The sequence below is a fragment of the Gobio gobio genome (assembly GCF_949357685.1).
Source record: "Gobio gobio genome assembly, chromosome: 15".
NCBI lineage: Eukaryota > Metazoa > Chordata > Actinopteri > Cypriniformes > Gobionidae > Gobio > Gobio gobio.
Window position 1 is genome coordinate 27,622,259 of NC_137108.1, and position 15,797 is coordinate 27,638,055.

The 15,797-nt window shown below is 38.9% G+C and overlaps 1 protein-coding gene across 2 annotated transcripts in view; it reads right to left on the minus strand.

The window, feature by feature from the left end:
- The window catches only part of cadm4 (cell adhesion molecule 4), a gene marked incomplete at its 5' end in the record, with an annotated part of 181,897 nt that overhangs the window by 56,462 nt on the left and 109,638 nt on the right, over window positions 1-15,797 (minus strand). The window lies entirely within an intron of this gene.

Below are 15,797 nucleotides of genomic sequence, written 5' to 3' on the forward strand. Positions count from 1 at the left end.
GTTTCTAAAAACGTTACTTTCTCCCGGTATTTGTTGGATCACAACACTGGAGTAGAGAGCACCATGAATTGTCTTCACGCGCACAGTAGCTGAAATTTAAAACTGTTCAAAGAAAAGGCTCAATAAACTATTGCATAGATATATTAAACTACACATCAATATTTCTTCCCTTTGTGCTTTGAACTTTTCAATGTGAAGCGCTGCCTCAGCACGCTGTGACTCCATGTTGCTTCAAGCGCATAATTCTGCGCATAAGCGCTTTGTGACGCTCTGTATTGGAGCCTATCAAATTATAATACTATAATTTTTATATTATAATTTGCACAATGAAAGATTGTTATTATCCTTTCTTGTTCTGTCCTATCTATCATATGTTGCTGCCTCATTAAAAAGCTGTGCTATAAATGTAAAAGAAACGTATTTTAATGTTATAGCATTTATGTATATATACACATTTCATGAATATATAAGTCACATGACAAAGTCATGAGTTATGAATGGAGGAGTCAGCCTGACTCCTGTTTATTTTGAATGTTGTTCGCTGCACACCCCTGGAAAAAGCAAACCCACCAACTAGTTTCCTACTTTTCTGGATGACTACTACATACACAGTCAAGTCTATCTGTATAAAAGTCACTTTTGTGTAAGCACAGATGTCATTTATTTTCATCTTTTTGTCCTTATTACACTCTATTACTGCTGATGCGGCCATGTGTGTATTCATTACGGTTGTGTGCAGCACAAGACTTTGTCCACAGTCCATCTTCCTGTTCCTCTATCCTCATTTGCATCCCAATCATTTTTTTTTTTCATTGGCACCACAGCAGACCAAATGTTGCCAAAGCACTTAAGGGACATGAGTTAACAGTTGCAGGAGGGCAATGTTTAAAACTCACACATGATTCATACACACTCTTGACTGCTTGTGATACCGTAGACATTAAGGCACTTAAAACTTAATCCAGCACAAACGGTTCAGTCCAGGAAAGCCTGAGGCTGCAGGTGGGAAGGTGGGAGTCCGTGGGTGCAAGAATCCTGGTGCATCAGCAGAAAAGGTGCAGGGTATTTTGATGCGCTGATCCTATGTTCTGCTTATCACAGATTAAATTTGCGTTTTGTCCTTCAGGCTATGTAATAATGCGTGTGGGTGGGGGAGTGGTGAATTTAAGTCTCTTGGAGGAGAAGGAGGGCGTCGAGTAAGAGCGAGAGAGAGTGAAGCGAGTGCGCATGGCCCTGAGTGTGGGTATGGAAGACTTTCTTGGCACTTTTTCTCTCTCTCTTTCCTTCTGAGTCTTGTTGTTTGTCAGTGCCAGGCTTTTATGCCAAGCCGGCAGCCATTACTCAATCAGACAGCTTCCTGTGAGCTCTTCTCATTAAAACCTCACACGAACTCTAAACCTATGAGCACAATTATCACCCTTTATACAAACACACGCTCAAACCCGGAGGCGCACGCACACAGTCGACTCACAACGACAACAGACGAAACAGAAATCCTGCCAAAGTCTCAGTTTGTGGGACGCTATTAAGGCATTTGGAGACTAACTAACCCTTAGTCACCCTCCAACACAGGCTTTTTACAGCACTGAACAGCTAAAACGCTCCACTAAGAGCAACAACACTATAACACCAAGTCTGAAACAAAACGCTCCGAATCGTTTCCATCATAATGAAGCTGTCAACACTGAAGCTTTTACTGAAAATATATCTGATGTGCTGCAGAGCTGCTATTGTCCCCGTTTGTCAGAAATAAAATGTTTTTTCTTACAAATAATTTTAGCGTGTAATTATTTAGCTAATTGTATTACCAATGTACGTTCTGACCATAATATCAAATCCAAATTTCTTTATAAAAAAGGATCAGATTATATCATTTATAATCGGACACATATAGTCATGAATAGCCTTTTAAAATAAATAAATCTCTAACATTTAAGTTTGGGGTATGCAAGATATTTTTATGTTTTTTGAAGGAAACCTCTTATTAAAAAAAAAAAAAAAAAAAAGATTTAAAATAACATTTTCTGTTTTAATGTATTTTTAGTCTTCAGTGTCACATTTCTTATTATTATCAATGTTGAAAACAGTTGTGCTGCTTAATATTTTATGAAAACTGTGATTTGTCTTTCTAGATTCTGTGACAAATATCAAATTCAGCATTGTAACTCAATTTAATACATCCTTGGTGAATACAAGTATTAATTTCTTTAAAAACAAATCATACTTACCCCAAACTTTTGAACGTCAATAAATACAGTATAAAATGTGCAAAGTGCTGCACAGGGACTTCCGCACAGAGACACAAATCAGTGACTCATTTCTGTTCCAACCAATTCATTTACATGAATTGCCCAAATGATTCACTAAAATGAATCGGATTGATTATCATTTGATCATTGCCTCAGCTCACTAGGCTGTAAAGCTGCATGCGCGATACAGTGTGACAAATATGATATAGCTGTTCTGACACGCTACACCGCTACTTATTCCCCAGTAGCTTGTACTGGAAAAGCGACATTATTAATATGATAAATTGCTTGTGATGTTCTTCATTTGTAAGTTTGTTTAGATAAAAACATCTGCTAAATGACTAAATGTACATTAAATATAAGCTACTCAAAACGCTGTATCCACACTAATACTAAAACTGATTGATTTTTGATTGTTTTGATACATTTTCAATTCATATTTTATACCAGTTGTCTCGGAAGATCAATCAAAGACTAAGAGACCTGATTTGGGTGGTAACCATTTGTCTTTTCACTCAAGTACGGTCAAGTTAGCATTGCTACTTTCAGCTAGTAACTCACCAACAATGGTAAGTACGCACACACGCAGAGATACAAACACACTCGAATAAAGTTGGTCAACAGGAAGATTCTTGCAGGTTCTGAGAGCACCGTCATGTGCTGTTTCTCACCGGGATCAGAGCCTATTGAGCAGTGTTGTATGTTGTTTATCAAAAGAAACAGGAGAGCGGGAATGTGATCATCACACTGTTTTCTTCATCCCTTCACGTCTCGTCCCCATTCTGCCAGTTATCTATCAGCCCACAAAGGAACTATTTCTTTCCATATGATAACATAATCTTCCTTTTCTGTTCCTCTCTGAATAGTGGCCTTTAGTGGCTCTTTATCAACACAGTGTTTCTCTCTCTATCTCTCTCTCTCTCTCTCTTCGACTTCTTAGGCTGTCGCTCTGTCTCTTTCTTTCTAAATAACTCTCCTTTTTTTTCCTCCCTTCTGTGCCAGTGACCTTACAGCGGGGCTTTGAACCTTGCTCTTTCTTCCTCCCTCTCCATCATTCTCTCATTCTCTCCCTCACACTCTCTCTTTCTCTCTCTCTAGAGGAAAATCACACACTCATCAGTTTTCCCCGCTTGGCTCTTGACGAGCAAAGTCGCAAGGAGAATATTAATGGACTTCAGCAACCAATTAACACCTAACTCACATAACAACCTTTTACACAAGCCAGCATGCTGGGAAAAGTAGGAGAGAAGGCAACAGAGAGCGAGAGAGAGAGTGCAAGACGAAAAAGAAGCCGTTTAATTTGACATTTATGTGGAGAGGATGGAGATGACGGAGGTGTCTGGGAGAGAATAGCGAGAGACGGAGCACATGATCGCGTTAAAACGAGACAGAGGAGTGGGGTGAGGAATCATGGGTAGTAACTGTAATCAAAATTAATCAAGAGTTGTTCTGGACCTATCCAGACTGTTGAGTGTATTAGAGTGATTAAAATGAGTTCATTTTTTAACTTGCATAATTAAATTCCAATTCCAATTAAATTACGAAGGAAAATAATGGAAAGGGATCTTATTGCTATTGTGAACGTGCACTATGAATCTAAAATGAGAGATCCGTTCAGTAATAGGGTCATACGTTCAGGACAGGCACCTTCAAAAACCCTTTTTACAGTATTTTTTAAATAAATATATGAAACAATACATAATTAATACAATACATATCAATGGGGCGGCAGTGGCTCAGTGGTTCATGTAGATTGTCTACAAACCGGAAGGTTGGTGGTTCAATCCCCGGTTCCACCTGACCAAGTGTCGAGGTGTCCATGAGCAAGACACCTAGCCTTGCATGGCTGACACCGCCGTCGGTGTATGAATGGATGAATGTGAGGCAATGTGTAAAGTGCTTAGGTCTGTTGAAAGCGCTATATAAATGCAGTCCATTTACCATTTACCATAAAAATAAGCAACAGAAAATCAGCAAATCACTTCAGGATAAATCAAATCTCTAGTTTTTCATCTGAATTGAGGTCATCCACAGACAAAACCAGACTGAATAGTCTATATAAATATAGAACTACGTATAGATGTATATGTCCAGAATAAATATACAGGATATGAATCTAAATGTGGTAAAATGTTCTAGTACAGTTGTGTGTTACATTGAATTTCATCTTTTGGGTTCTGAAACCCATATAAATGGCAAGAGCGCATCAGTAACATCTCCATTGTCCCAATAAAAATCAAAGCAAATCAAATTACAACAACAAAATATAAATGGACTTGGATTACTGAAAGAATAAAACCAAACCATGATACAAGTTGTAATGTCATTGGGCTTCAATGACATTGATCTTCAATGAGATTATGAAATGGCAGAATATGTCGTCACTGTCAGAGACACACTGAATACAGATTCACTTAATGCATCCTCACTGTCAGAGACGCATGACACAGATGCACAGAATATCTCCACATTCTCAGAGATACAGAAATACAGACAGCACTGCAAGAGTAAGGCCTGTATTACATTAAAGAGTTGTTAGAAAAAGTGTGATAGCCACTGAGATTTTAGATTTGCTTACACCAGAGATAACTATAGTACAACTGGGTATCGATACAGATTTCCAGATTCAATTAAATTCTGACTCACAAGCTATTAATTCAATTCGGCTGGATATGATTCTAAATCAGTTGGATATATTTCAGTTAAAATATCCATAGAGTTTCAGGCTGATGTAGACCACTAACCAATCTTTTTTAATTATGCTGTATAAGAACCAGCTCATAAGAGTCATTTGTTTAGGGCTACACTGGTCATGCTGTGTTTTGATTCACAACAAAGAAGCAGTTCATAAGAGTCATTTGTTTCGCCATTCGATTATACTGGATACATGTTTGTTTTGTTGTTTTTACATGCAGCCTGCTAAGACAACTTAAAGATGTTTCTTGCCATTATTTTGAGGTACGTACTTTAAATCTTTTTATTGAACCAGATTCAATATAGACAGCAAACATGCATTCACTGTTGGTAAAATATTATGGTCAATATTTTTTAAGGTATCGTATCCAAGTTAGAAAGTCTAGTATCGTGACAACAACGCTAGTAGTAACTTATCCACTATGGTACGACTCAGCATGACTCGCTTTACTTTGGCTCGGTTTGCTTTTCCACTGCAGTTTAGTATCACTTGGGTGGGATTATAGACTGATCGTAATATTTGCACCACCACCTCGTCTACTGACCACGAAACAGCCATTTATTTTTTCAAGTTGCGTGCTACTATTGTTTAAAAGCAAGTCGTTTAAAAAAGGTGCGCGAGCAAATGATACTGCGGTGACTGTTGCTGACTATTTAAATCTAGTGGGTTCGGTGTCTTGTGTCGCAAATCCAATGACGCAGGTAGTCGCAATTCTCTCTGACCAATCGGTGATCTGTAGGTGGTTCTAAAAAGTACCAGGTACTAGGTACTGTACACAGTAGAAACCCCCCCCAAAAGTGAGCCGTACCGAGCCGTACCATGCATTGGAAAAGCGCCATAAAAGACAGATCTTGTTTGACTTATAAAAACTGATGTTGGGAATGTTTGAATACAAATTTATATTTTTATCCAGACCTAGTGATAACCTAGCCTGGCTCCGCCCTCCTATGTACTTTCGCTCAATTTTCATTTTCCTTCAGTACTCAGTCTGGGTTTGCGGTATATTCTCTGGTTTTCTCCGGTCAAATTTTAACCGGTCCAATCAGCGAACAGAGGGAGTGGCTGAGAACGTTGAAGTTGATGTCGTGCGCTAGTTTGAGATGACATACGTCATGACCAAACTATAGCGATTGCCTATGGCAGATCCAGAGTGGCTCCAATAGTTTTAAACTTCAACAGAGTACCCGCCTTCAAGGAAGTTAACGCTTGTCAATGGAGAGTGGCCAAACCCTCTGTCTGGTAGGACCAGGCTAGTGATAACCATATATTATGTCACAATTTCAGCCAAAGCTTGCTTGCTTGCTTAGTGAATCTGGAACCTTGCAACAGGAGATACTGGCCTATTATATTTGGCACATTATTGGTGCAGAATGTACGCCATTAATGTGTAAAAACAAACAAAAACACACTTACACTCAAATCACACACAGCATTGCAGCCCAGCATTACAATCCAGCCCAGTCCAGCACCTCTAAATCCATTAAATGGCAGACCAGAAGGATCCATTCTCCCCCCTAAATTTTCAAAGACTATTCTTATCATGCGAGTGATATGTGACACATTATTTAAGACTTATATTCATATAATCATTGCTGTCTCTTTGTCAAAACTTGTGTTACATAACAATCACCCCATTGATTTGCCAGCAGTGTGAGCAGTCATGGCCACAGACTGCGAACGGAATTAAATGAAATTATGGGCAACAGTCTCAGGGGAAGGTTTCAATGAAAGAGGAAAATTTCCAAAAACAAATTACCTGAACAAAGGTGGGCCGAGACCCAAAAGCGAAATTAAATGAAACGTAGGTGATGCTGGGACTGTGGGACAGGAAGTACAACAGCAAGTGCATCATTAGCAATAACTGCGAGGTACAGACACTTGAACAGTCGGAAAAAATAAGTCTGGAGCTAAAATACACATCTTTAACAGTCCAAGCCGACTGATGACTGAAAGGAACAAGTGAGGAAATGAGAGCTGAGGGAAAATGAAATAATTAGAAGGCCTACCTGCGGCGTTCATTGAAATATGCAAATCCGTTTCATTTTGCTTTGATTTGCTCTGCTGCTCCCATTTCTAACCCGCCTTCTCTCTCTCTCTCTCTCTCTCTCTCTCTCTCTCTCTCTCTCTCTCTCTCTCTCTCTCTCTCTCTCTCTCTCTCTCTCTCTCTCTCTCTCTCTCTCTCTCTCTCTCTCTCTCTCTCTCTCTCTCTCTCTCTCTCTCTCTCTCGTCTTCTTCTTTATGTCTCCAGCTCTTCTCTCATTCACACCAGCCATATTAAACTTGTATTAATACACTGTAGGTATGTCAGTTCAATTACCGTGGTTCTGTACTGCCCATGGGCACAGATGCTGTGTGTGTGTGTGTGTGTGTGTGTGTGAGTGTGAGAGAGAGAGAGAGAGAGAGAGAGAGAGAGAGAGAGAGAGAGAGAGAGAGAGAGAGAGAGAGAGAGAGAGAGAGAGAGAGAGAGAGAAAGTGGGTGATAAGATGTTTATGAAAATTGTTATGCCTGAATCATTGTTTTAAAAAGCTCAAACGTGAGACTTATAATCAGTCTCTCAGTGTGCATTCAGGTGAAACATATGTGGTAATGAAAATAGATGAGATTGTGTGTGTTTGTGTGAATTGGATGTGTGAGAGCGAGGCGGAGGAAGAGAGAGACAGATGTCTATGTAGATTACAGATCAAGAGAGCAACCACAGAGATAGGAAGCTGCCTCCCTTAAAGGTGCAAAGTGTAATTTCAGTGGCGCCAAATGAAATCATGAAAATAATGACTATTTTCAAACAGGTTTACTCTTTCTTATGCTTTTTGTTAGATAAACAATTAGGCTAGTCCCGCTCCCAAGAGCCATTGGTTAAGCTGTTCTGCCATGTCAGGATGTTCAAATAGATAGCAATGACTTGATAGTGCTACAGAGTTTCCATGTTTCTACTTTTTGGAAAAAACAACATACTCATGCAGGGCTCCAGACTGCGACCTTTTTTCCTGCTGGTGCGACTACATTTTGTTAGAGGTCGCACCAGTGCCACCACCACATTGGCCAACTGATAAGAGCTGCCATTTCTGCTGCATATGAGAAACATCAAACGGCAAAAGAAATGAAACCGGAACGAAATTGCTAATTCGATGAGTTTTGAACCAATGAACCAAAAGTAAAATGTGCATGGCCCCTCTGGCATTCATAACAGTGCGGAGCAAAGAGTGTTTTCAATGAATTCCAATGGAAGTTGAGCTTCCATAGGAATGAACTGAAAACGCGCCAGTGGACGCGCGCCGTGAATGACCGTGCAGCCGTGCCCACTTTACTTCGGTTTGGGATTAGTGCCAATTCGGGGGCGGGTTGCTTGAACGGTGGGTTCATTAGCCTATTATTCCTAATGAAAAACACAACAACAAAACAGTACAATGAAAAACTCACTTGAAAAGGCGCTTTTACATTTCGCTTTGAAACCAAATCTTCCGCAATAATCTTGTCATTCAGCTCCTTGCTCTCGAGATCTGCCCGTTTGTGCTGCGACTCTCGTTCAGTTCAAACTGTATTAGACAGACACGTTCTGTTTTCAATTGTAGTATGTTCTCTTACTGAACTAAATTATTGTATTACTATAAAAAAAAAAACATAACAGTGCCACGGTGGGCAAGTGAAGTAACCAGTTTAGTCTGAACAACACAGACTATCGCAACAAGCCTATGCAACACCATTACTACACAGCGCTGGGAGATCCAGTGAGAAAGGATTCGTACAACCTTTTGAGAGTGAAATTCAAGAACTTTTCAAGGGCTTTCAATTGCTTCATACTTTTTCCAGCACTTCAAAGCTCTAAATATTATCCAATTTTAAACCACTGTTGAATAAAAATTAATAAAAAGCAATTTTGTAAAACTGCTGTACCGAATCCGTACCGAACCGTGACTTCAAAACCGAGGTACGTACCGAACCGTCAGTTTTGTGTACCGTTACACCCCTAATATATATATATATTTACATATTGCCCCTTTTTTACATTTGAGCCCCTACCTCTGAAGAACTCTCTGCACGGCCCTGAGGAAGTCATAAAGTTAAATTTAAAATAACTATACTATTTATATGGTATACACTACCGTTTAATTAAGATGTAATTAAATCCTGTAATGGCAAAGCTGAATTTTCAGCAGTCATCAGTCTAGTCTTCAGTGATACACAATCTTTCAGAAATCATTCTAATATGCTTTTCTTATTATCAATGTTGTTGATAATAAGCAGTTGTTCTGCTTAATATTTTTGTGGAAACTACGATACATTTCAGGATTCTTTGATGAATATAATGTTCAAAAGAACAGCATTTATTTGAAATTTTTTGTAACATTATAAATGTCTTTACTGTCACTTTTGATCAATTTCACATTAATGCTGAAAAGTACTAATTTCAAAAAACAAAACAAAAACGAACAAATAAATCTTTTGAACAGTGATGTATTCACTCTACATAATGCAAAGAAATTTCTCGTCACGCTTTTTGAGTGAACATCTCTCTTACACCAATAACAGACATTAGAAGTTATTGATTACAATTTTAAGAGATGAAAACTCTCCAGAGGAATGATGCACACAAAGCACAAGGAAGGTGATTTTCAACCACATATTAAAGGACAGAGATGTGTCTGCGCCAACATCACATAACATATAACTCAAAAGAACACCACCAACAAATAACATCAAACAGTTAAATAATTTGTAATAAAGCAGTAATTCACATGATTTATTCATGGAGAGAACAGCCTCCAGCACCGCAGACATCACAACAGGCCTGTATTAAACCACATTTGTGCAGTTATTTTCATTGTACAAAAGCAACGGAAATATTTTCTGGCACAGACAAGACGTCCAGACTTCTGGCCTTGCACATTAAACGGCAACAAAAAGTATTTAAAAACATTACACAATACACACTCACAGAACTGAACCTTTCTGACATCAACGTTTCATAGGTTTCATCATCCACTTTTCCTATCCACCTTTTTCCTTCCCTTCTACACTTCATCATTAAGAGGAAGTGGACAGTTTCGGGGCAAGGTGACCTCCTCAGCATACAGGTGTTCTTTGATAAATAATGCACTCGTATTTTTTACTACAGCGATTCATGTCAAACTCAAGCTGTTGTTATCAGATAGTCAGCAGCCAAGAACACAGAACATCTTGGCTGTTCAAAAGCATTATTATCTCCCACCTACACACACACACACACACACACACACACACACACACACACTACATCTCTCCTTCTGCTCTACTATCCCTACATCTTGGCTTTGTGCATCTCTTTGCACCAAAGACTTCTATTTTTGTGTCTGCGTTTGAGTGTATTAATCACGAGGCTCATTAGCTTGTTTCTACATATAGAGATCCAAACTATTACTACACACACTAATGCACACTTTAATATGTTTGTCCTATTGGACGGAAAAAAAGTGCCTATGTGCAAATTTAAACTCACAAACACATCTTATTTTTAGACACTTGAATTATGTTTTTATTATTAGATTAGCACACGCATACATTTGGCCTATGTATACTCTCTCACAGATTCAATCAAGCTCCTAGCTGTGGGTGTGGCATTAATCTCTTAGCTTAATGCGTTAAAATGTGCCGTAATTATAGTTATTACACCTCTTCTACTATAGCATGAGCCAGGCGGACAAATCCCTTCTCCCTTTCGCTCTCTCTCTCTCCTCATTTGTCTGCTCATTTCTCTCTCCCTCTTTCTCTCCTTTCTTCATGCACAGCTGGGCACTGGTTGCATCAATCACTGACTGTAATGTCATTTAGCATAAAGCACACAGTCGCCAAGCAACTGCCTATCAGCAGGCGCACACGCCTCTGTGCTCCGGCCACACACCAGCACTCTCGGCTCACTCAATCAGGTGAGTCGGTCCCCTGAGTTGTTCCACTGTGATCAGAAAATACAAGGGCTCTGGGCATAATCTACCACACATTTTCATTCCTTATTCTTTTTTTCTTCTTTTTTTTCCCAAGTACAGAGAAGAGAGAGTGACCTTGGGGACACTGGGGCTTGGTGTCAGACCCATTTACTCCAGTGGATATTTCTCAGGGTAGGTTTAGTTTTGAAGGTCAGTGTCTGTATAGGCACATCCATTAGCATCTCAGCTATGAAACAGTTGTTGAACATTTCTACTGATATTGTCCAGGAAAAAGATTCAGGTCACTGAACATGCATTGAACTTTTGCACTGCACTGTAAAACGGTAACTACATATTTTGCAAGTTCACTGGACCTTTTCAGTCGCAGATGCTAATAAATGTGAATTACTTCTACTAGAAACACACGTAAGAACAACAGAACTGATCCAAATGTTGAACCAACTAGTCAAACATGGAATTTCAAAGAAGAATATTGCTGAAATGCTAAGGGTTTGTGAGTTCTCCGCATATATTACAGCATGAATCATTTATGTGGTTACTGTAATAGGAATATTATTTCACTGTTTGCTGACTTTTACACTTAAATTTGCTAACATTCTTGGAGGTTTGTGTATCAAGTGTTGAGGTCTATGTACAAACCTTTAAAACTATATCCAAGATATATTTGCTTTAAAAGATCATTTAGAAACAAAGATATCAATGCACTTCACACATCAAGTATCCCGTGAACAATATCCTACTAAAATACTAGATTAATTTGTGTTACTACTAGGGGTGGGCGATATACTGGTAGACACGATTAAACAGTAGAAATTTGTCAACCAGTAGAGATTTTGAACTATCAAATTACTATCTATTACTATTACTATCTGATTGCGGTTATGCTCTTGTGACGTTGCTGTGCTGCCTGGTCACAAAAGCATATTGTTTGTGATTTTAAACCGCTGAAGCGCAACAATTAGCAGCGAAAGCCAACTCATTTCAGTATATGTGCATGTTTCTTATCACTGTCTTGAGACACGCTACATGAAGCCGCTGCTCATAGAGCGTGTGAGAACTGAACAGAGTGCTTTTTGTCGCCTAATTGGCCTTTAACAGTTAAATACACATACATACAGTGCATCCGGAAAGTATTCACAGCGCTTCACTTTTTCCACATTTTGTTATGTTACAGCCTTATTACAAAATGGATTAAATTAATAATTTTGCTCAAAATTCTACAAACAAAACCCCAAAATGACAACGTTAAAGAAGTTTGTTTGAAATCATTGCCAAATTGAAATAACAAGTACATAAGTATTCACAGCCTTTGCTCAATACTTTGTTGAAGCACCTTTGGCACAAATTACAGCCTCAAGTCTTTTTGAGTATGATGCTAAAAGCTTGGCACACCTATTTTTGGGCAGTTTCTCCCATTCTTCTTTGCAGGCTCCATCAGGTTGGATGGGGAGCGTCGGTGCACAGCCATTTTCAGATCTCTCCAGAGATGTTAAATCAGGTTTAAGTCTGGGCTCTGGCTGGGCCACTCAAGGACATTTCACAGAGTTGTCCCGTAGCCACTCCTTTGTTATCTTGGCTGTGTGCTTAGGGTCGTTGTCCTGTTGGAAGAGAACCTTCGCCCCAGTCTGAGATCCAGAGCAGATCAAGGATGACATCTTTCCCTCTATCTTGACTAGTCTCCCAGCTCCTGCCTCTGAAAAACATCCACACAGCATGATGCTGCCACCACCATGCTTCACTGTAGGGATGGTATTGGCCAGGTGATGAGCGGTGTCTGGTTTCCTCCAGACATGAGGCTTGCCATTTAGGCCAAAGAGTTCAATCTTTGTTTCATCAGACCAGAGAATTTTGTTTCTCATGGTCTGAGAATCCATGAAAGATGCCTTTTGGCAAACTCCAGGTGGGCTGTCCTGTGCCTTTTACTGAGGAGGAGTGGCTTCCATCTGGCCACTCTACAATCCACTCTACAGGTTTTCCTCTCTCCATAGAGAAACGCTGGAGCTCTGTTAGAGTGATCATCGGGTTTGGTCACCTCGCTCAGTTTGGCTGGGCGGCCAGCTCTAGGTAGAGTCCTGGTGGTTCCAAACTTCTTCCATTTACGGATGGAGGCCACTGTGCTCATTGGGAACTTCAATGCTGCAGAAATGTTTCTGTACCCTTCCCCAGATCTGTGCCTCGATACAATTTGGCCTCGCAGGTCTACAGACAATTCCTTGGACTTTATGGCTTGGTTTGTGCTCTGACTTGCACTGTTAACTGTGGGACCTTATTTAGACAGGTGTGTGCCTTTCCAAATCATGTCCAATCAACTGAATTTACCACAGGTGGACCCCAATCAAATTGTAGAAACATTTCAAGGATGATCAGTGGAAACAGGACGCACCTGAGCTCAATTTTGAGTGCCATGGCAAAGGCTGTGAATACTTTATGTACACGTTATACGAATTATGAAATTTCAGTGGCATCACAAACCTTATTTAATAACTATCATGATATATATATCGTTATTGTGAAATAAAATTACTCATGTCATTATATAAGATTTTGGTCATATCGGCCACCCCTACTACACTACACAAATATTATTATTTTAATTTTTTTTGTTGTTGAAAAAATGGAAAAGGTACTGGTAATTTTCTGCCAGAAATCTGCAGTTTCCTTGATGAATAGCTACATGAGGCGTTTTGCATTTAGTGAATGAACAAATTCAAATTGACAAAAAGTAGTCCTACTAAGACAATTATTAACAATAATGGTTCTAACAATAGAACTTGAAAAACTGAATACATCATGTTGCCTTGAATTTAACTTTTCTGAACAATTCCCTTTTATAAACAGTAGTGCGATAAGGTGAAATGTCACAATGGAACCTGTCAATTCATAATAAATAATAAAACATTTAAATGTCAACCCAATTACAAAAAAAATACTAGGGATGTACTTAAAATTATGGGCAATAATGCTATTCTACACGATTTTATCTTTTGTAACGTCTGTCAAAAAATGTTATTAAAACAAAAAAAGTGTCAAATTCTATGAAATAAAGTGCATTTAGGCATCACAACATTAAAATGTGCGATATATAAAATAGATAATCATTCTGCTAAAGATCTACTAAAGTTTACATTTAAGGGTGTTATTAAACCTTTGCCATCATCTACTCACTTAAAGTTGATCTAAATGTTTATCCAACATCCAATTGCAAAATAAAATATTATATTGAAACTTCACAAAAATTATTCTTATTTAAATTGGTTTTGAACTAGAAGTTTGAAACCATTATACAAAACAACTGGTAGAGAAAACACACTGATATATGAGCGCTTATGACAAATGTGACAACTAGCCCCGGTCTCCATATATAAAAGTTCAGTCCAATCCTAGCTTACCTTTGTTTCCAACACAAAGATAATTTCACACTTATATGCACTGCCTCCTTCCTGTTTACTCATCACCCCATCCCTACCCCCTCTATCGCTCTCTCCATCACCTCACTGTCATTAGTATGGCTAAGGTGTCAGGCAGTGGCGATGCTGAGTGCCGAGTTCAGGCAGAGGACAGCGAAAGAAAAATAGAAAGACAGCAGCTGGTAGGAGGTGACAAGGTAGAAACACACAAACGCACATGCTCACCCACACCAACTTTTTATCTCATGACCCAAACAGATGCATATATATAGATTTCCTGAACAGCAGACAGTGCACAGAGGCTCAGAGCCACAGAGAAAATTTGAATTACGTGTCAGGCTTCACATCAGCACCTTTACAGGACCTCATATATCTACGACAAAGAGCACCAGGGGCAGAGAAATCACAGCAGGATGAGAAATACGTTCGCTCGTCTCTGTGCACAATCAATACTGCTTAGCACACATTCTCAAACTCAGACTCAGACCGGGGCCCTCAGGAGCCCAGAACTGTTACCACTGTTATTGCTGAACCCAGCAACCGACTGTCAATGAAAACTCATATGGAGCTACAGTAATGATACTGCATTCAAGAGAAAGAGATGGATGTGAGTGGGGACAGCCATTAGGAAAAGGTGAGATTAAGCGACGGAGAAATGAGGCACTGTGTATGAATGCTGCTGACAAGACCATGAATTTCCATGCTGGTTAGTGTCAGTTTGGTTGTCTAGTCGCTGGATATCCATGGTGTTCACCAGCAAAGCTGAAATGGCAATGCTAGTCGACCATCTTTTGCTGAACATCAGAACTTTATTCTTTGGTTTTACCCATTGTGAAGGGAATTGGTGCTTTCTCATATTTATACACCTGTGGAACAGGAAGTCATGGCTGGACAATTTCAAGTCACCCTGGTGGGCTAAAAATTGTAAATATGAATGGGAATATACTTCAGAGATATTTTACTCATAATAATTTCTAGAAGTGCCAATCGTGGCCAACATGAAAACATTTATTTCATAATGTGAGTTTCCCACAACTTTTAATTGTTTTACTTCAATGAAAGGTTAGAATTGAAAGATCAAAAGGCTAAACAATGTAGATTTATTTTCCCAGCCTTCTTTGCTCATATTTACCAAGGGTGCCAATATGAGTGGAGGGCACTGTACATAAATGTTGTTAAATTGTACATTATATAGTTATGTTATTTGTAAATTAAAATAAAATGTGCATGCTATTTTTATTATTGTAATAATAACAATATATATATATATATATATATATATATATAATAAAGAGAAAACTATATTATGAATCTGTCAAAAACTTGTTTAAAACATAATTTATTAGGCAAATAACAAACTGAAACTACTTAATAGTCTTTATTCACACATAATAACCAAAAAGTTCTATTTTGTATGGCATCCTTTAGCCTTGATAACAGCTTGCATTCTTGCTGGCATTCTTGCTGGCATTGTTTTTATGTACAGTACTTTTCCACAGTCTCTGCTGTTATTGACTTCCGAATAGT